General features: G+C 36.4%; 1 protein-coding gene across 1 annotated transcript in view; it reads left to right on the forward strand.

The window, feature by feature from the left end:
- The window catches only part of LOC107686721 (contactin-associated protein-like 2), a 401,917-nt gene that overhangs the window by 178,959 nt on the left and 216,958 nt on the right, over positions 1–6,000 (forward strand). The window lies entirely within an intron of this gene.

Raw genomic sequence — 6,000 nt, forward strand, 5'->3', positions numbered from 1 at the left:
ATGGTTGTTATTGTAGCAGGATGTTAGCATACCTCTTTTAAACACTGAGCTCACCAAGGACAGCTGAAGATCAATGAGTCAAGAGGATGCCTTGATTTCTTCCTGGGTGCTTTAATCAACAGTAAGCAATCAAAGAAGCACTTAGATCCAGAGAAAGACCGTTTTACAGACTGATTTCAGGCTGATGTACCACTGTGCTCAGTACCCCAGCAGAGGGGAGTGGAATTATTACTGGACCCACCAGCGATCCACACAGGGTGGTCTCAAAGGAGAAACGTCATTGTCTTTTATCCTGCACCAGCAAAATGTTGCTCCTGGACATTCTCAACTCACTTCAGAAGATGAATAATTTGATCTGTCCAAGTTAGACTCTAGTACGAGGGAGTAGACTTCAGACTAGCCTAAAACAGCTTTAAACTTTTAAAATCGAGTCCTAAGGTCTCTCTTCCATTTCTTTCATGGTTAGAAAATCGGGTACAGTGGAATGGACATTTGATGTATTTAATGTTACCTTTTATTGTTATTTTTTATAACAAATTACATTAAATTGATGTGTTGTTTATTTATTTATTTAATGGCTGCTTATGAACAACAGTTAATCAAAATCAAAATAATCGACAAGTCAAGTTATTATTATTATTATTATTGTTATTATTGTGAACAAGTTTTAGAATGTGTTATTTATAGCAATTTTTATGTACATAATATATAGCCTACCTGATCTCATGACGAAAATGTACTTGTGGGAACTTTTTCGCAAAACGCTAAGTATTTAAGTACATATCATTGCAGTTTCCAACAGAAATTAACACTAGAGGCGGTAAAACCTCAAGCACTTGTAATCGCTTTTGTATACAGTTATTATTACAGCTCCATATGTTTTGCTTTCCGGATGTAACAAGCTTGCTCATTAGCTCAGCCGGCACGGAATTGGACTTAAGATGCGGAATCCTGGGGTGCGAATCCCGTGAAAAACATAACTCTCAATGAAAGAGCTGAAAGATGAGAGATCGAAAAACATGCTAAAATGGCATGCTTGTGATTGTGTTTTTACATCACATTCGCTTTTGTTCATACTATCGGGTAGGTTTACGTGCAGTGCAGATGGTACATTAAATTACAGTTACAGGTATAGCGCCACTCAACAGAAATTTCAAGTCAGAACTGCGGTGACACGTACAAAACCGACGTCACATAAAAAGTACCATATGTACGTTCATCTGTTCCGGGGAAAAAAACCCAAACACTCTTTTAGCACCACTCAGTGGACATTTTACATCGAATATGTAACGTAATGTGCATGGCGCTAAGTATTTCGCATCTTGCGGAAAAATTTCCCACAGGTACGTTTTCGTCATGAGATCAGGTTGTGTATTGCATAGTTCACATAGAAAAAAACAAAATAAAATGTATTTTTATATCTCACTATTTGAAGACATACTTGACAGATTAATCAATTATCAAAGTAATTAGTTGCATCACTAGGGGTGGGCTTGTGGGTTTTCCTCACAAAACACTATGGCTTCAGAAGTCTGTATAAAGCAATGTGCTTGTGTCATTTTTCAAAACTGACATTAAAAAAGTGTATGGAAAAGAACAGCTCAGACTTCCTTTGTGTCCCACAGAAGACAAAATATTACAGGATTCGAACTACATGATGACACATTTTTCATTTTTACCCTAAAAGTTTAGCCTTGGGTAATTTAATCCTCTTGAACAAGCTGAATATGATGGTAGAATGACATCTTAAAGTCATTTGAAATGTCGTGTGATTTAAGAGTGATGTTTCAGTGGTGCAGGATGAAAGTCTCTTGAGCGACGTTTCCTTAAGAGAGCGTGTTGGATCCACTTACTACATTCCCAACAACCTCTGATTTGCCACTTTACATCACTTTTAGTGTTTTGATGAGTGTTCTTCTAGCTACTTTTGTCTTTCAATGTGAAGCCTTTACATGGGGAGCTGTTAAAAAGGACTTTGATGCAAATAAATGTAGTGTGACATGACAGAATTATGTGTTGCTGTTTATCTGTGTCTCGGTAATATTAAAAATTTGCGTGGAATGTGTTACAGCTGTCATGACATCACAGTTACCACTATTAACCATCCTTACATTGCTTTGCAGACACTTTTTAATTATTTTGGTACTCAGTTGGAAAAGAGAGTGAAGCTTTTTCCTTCCCGCTTTGTGAAGTGAGGTGCCCTTGGATTTCAGTTTGTCTCTAGAACATTTACAGGTTGCTGTGCATTACTGTTTAATGCAGGCTAGATCGATAGTATTCGAACATTAAGAAGACCGAAGTGGGAATTACGGATCGTTCCGGTTGCTATAGAAGTGTATAACATTGGCCATTCAGCATCGGTGAACTGTTGCCTGCGAGACTGACAAAAGTAATGCCAAGCAAAGGCGAACAAACAGCCCTGCTAAATTAGCTTGATTGAGGGGCATATGTTTTTACATTCAGTTTGAAATCTGATTGCATGTCCCCTCTTGAAGAAATTCACCACTCAAGGATAACCAGTTTACCAATCATGGTTTCAATATTAAAGCAGCAATCAAAAGTAGACTTTCAAAACATCCGGCTTCCAATTGATTTATATGCAGTTCAGTTTTTTGGACGGGATCATTTTTTTTTACACCTGAATAATTTTCATCACATTTCGTGCTCTGTATTTAATTATTTTTCTTTGACAGGCTTATATGCTTGAATATTAATTAAGACCTTTTGTGTTGCTAATAAATGGTTGGTTGTTGTGCTTTTATATGCCATGTGCAGCATTTTTTTACATTCGGTTTTGGTTTATGGATTAAATTTATTTTGAGACATTTTTCAATCATACTGTCACTATTTTTGCTCCAAATAAGTTCAGGTTAAATGGCAGTTTGGATTAAGGATATTACAATGAGAAGAGATAGGAGGAGTGTATACTAGCACTCAAGGTAAAAGTCATATGCCATTTATCAGAAAAATGACAGACCACTATGTATTGTGGTGACATGTGATGTCCTTAGCTTTTAACGCTAAGCTGTGTTCACATCATCAGTGAAGGTGCTCTTTGACCCTACAATACATCTAATATTGTGACTTTACTTTATCCCTGATGTAAGATAAATGAGACGACAGTCATTTCTGTTTACCTCCAATTCTTAAATGTGATGTTGGCAGTGGAGCCAGTTTGGGATTTATGATATGTCAGATTTGCAGTATTGCTCAGAATAAAATGTTCGCTTTGTGTCCATGTAATTCATTTCTACTGCCATGTTGTTGTGTTCATCAGGGAAAGGAGAAGACATTCCTGACATGGTTGTTTATCTAGGTCAGACTTAGTTAGGGAATAATAATTTACCTCAGATTGTACAAAAGATGAGCGAATGTATTTTTTTATGAAAAGCCATTATGTCGGGAATGGCATAGAATGATAATTTGTCTTTGCTTCAGTTGTTTTTTTGAAATGTGTTTGTGCTGGTCGAGTGCATCTCTGCCCATAACAGACAATGACTTAATGCTTGTCTGATGTTGGATTTAATATGTAGGTCTCTGACAAATTACTTGAGTGGCTTGTAAATAGATATGGGTAATGAATCATGCTAGTCAGCTATTCAACTAGTCATCCAGCAACTCACTTGTTAATTAGCAAGTTATTTATTTATAAAGAAGGACTACATATTTATATATTAATTGATATTTTTATTGGTGGTGCTGTAATTAGCAGGCTGACAACTTTTGGTCTGTTTTCATGATAAAATCCTCTTGGATATGTTCTATCGTTAAATGTAGCTTGTTTGACACGTTCAGAGGTTTGGGGTCAGTAAGATTATTTTTTTGAAGAAATGAATACTTTCATTCAGCAAGGATGCATTAATTTGATCGAAAAGTGGTAAAAGACATTTATAATGTTAAAGAACATCTTTGTTTTAAATAAATGATGTTCTTTTAAACTTTCTACTCATCAAAGAATCCTAAAAAAAAAAAAATCACGGTTTTCACAAAAACATTAAATAGCAGAATAAATAAGAAAATTCTTGAGCAGCAAATCTTGAGCATATTAGAATGATTTCTTAAAGGATCATGTGACACTGTGAAGACTGGATTAATGATGCTGAAAATTCTGCTTTGCCATCACAGGAATAAATTACATAATGAATATATTAAAATAGAAATAAGTTATTTTAAAATGTAATAATATTTCACAATGTTACTATTTTTATTGTATTTTTAATCAAATAAATGCAGCTTTGGTGAGCTTAAGAGCTTTTGAAAACATTAAAAAATTCATACAGTCCCAAAACTTTTGAACAGTAGTGTATTTACATTTTTAGCTGTGATATTTTTAGCAGCAGTGCTGTAATTAGCATGCTAACAACTGTAATGGTGTTTTGGATGGTTTTCATGGTAAAACTCTTTTGATTAAGTTTTTAAATTACTTTAAATTTAACTAATTTCATGGACTCTGCTACAAACACATTCAGAAGGATGTCCTTTGCTATTTTGTTGTATCTCATGTCGTCTTTGAGTGTCCTGCCATAATTTTTCAGTCAAAAATTTGTCCACACTATTTGGACAATAACCAATAATATACCCCCAATGTAGGGTTGTGTGATATGATGATTTTTGATCGTGGATGATAAAAATGTCTCCACGATCTGCTTTTGAAGAAATATCGTAGTATCGTGCTACAGCGCACATTCTATCAGTTGCAGTTCTGGTGCCTCCGCCTCAAGATACTGTACAATGCCACATACATTGACATCAGTGTTAACTCAGCGGTAGAGTTACTCTCACAGGACACTGCACTTATTCGCAATCATAAAAGTACATTATTTGCATGTGCTTTAAAGTCTTGCCGGTTAAACGTTTCATTCACGTGCTGTTCTGACGTGTGCTTTCTCTGAGCGCATACCCGAAGCGCGCACACTAAAAAGCCTGTTAAATAGCGCCTGATTATTGGACTAAGTTATCTTTTGAGCTAATATTGTCAAAACACACAAGGTTTACATTTAGACTCAGTTGGGAGAGAAATGCATGTGTACCTGTATATTAGATGTGTGCAGCTCTTAAAGGGACAGTACTGAACATGCTGCCGACTGTCATTAAAGGGTTAGTTCACCCAAAAATTAAATTACTCACCCTCAAGGCATCCTAGGTGTATATGACTTTCTTCTTTCAGACGAATCCAGTCGGAGTTATATTAAAATTTTTCTTTGATCTTCCAAGCTGTTTAATGGCAATCAGCAGGTGTTGCAGTCCATCAGTCCAAAAGAAGTGAAATAAAGCGCATCCATCCATAATAAAAAGTGCCTCACACGGCTCGGGGGGTTGAACAAAGGCCTCCTGTAGCAAATCGATGCGTTTTTGTAAGAAAAATAACCATATTTAAAACGTAATAATCAATTTAATCTAGTTTACGCTCACTGTTGTACACGGAAGCAGCTCCGGGCGGATGACGTAAGATGTCAGCGTTGCACATGCGCCGCTCAGAAGTGACGAACGTGGAAGCACAGGGGAGAGATCAAAACAAAACAACGGTCACGAATTAGAAGTACAAAACGAGGATTTGTAAAGAAGCATGTCGGAGGATTTCGATATAAGCCAAGAGGAGACTGGTTTTCCTTTGCTAAAGTAAGGAAACTTTGCTTCCTTTGCTCCTGTAAACAAACATTGGTTTTCACGAGACTCACCGGCGCATGTGCAAAACCGACATCTTACATCATCCTCCTGGAGCTGCTTCCGTGTACAACTGTTGGCGCAAGCTAGATTAAAGTGATTATTACGTTTTGAATATGGATATTTTTCTTACAAAAATGCATCGATTTGCTACAGGAGGCCTTTGTTCACCCCTGGATCTGTGTGAGGCACTTTTTATTATGGATGGATGCGCTTTATTTCACTTCTTTTGGACTGATGAACTGCAACACTCGCTGATTGCCATTAAACAGCTTGGAAGATCAAAGTAAATTTTTAATATAACTCCGATTGGATTCATCTGAAAGAAGGAAGTCA

The sequence above is a fragment of the Sinocyclocheilus anshuiensis genome, unplaced genomic scaffold (genome assembly GCF_001515605.1).
Source record: "Sinocyclocheilus anshuiensis isolate Anshui unplaced genomic scaffold, SAMN03320099.WGS_v1.1 scaffold990, whole genome shotgun sequence".
In the NCBI taxonomy this organism is placed as follows: domain Eukaryota; kingdom Metazoa; phylum Chordata; class Actinopteri; order Cypriniformes; family Cyprinidae; genus Sinocyclocheilus; species Sinocyclocheilus anshuiensis.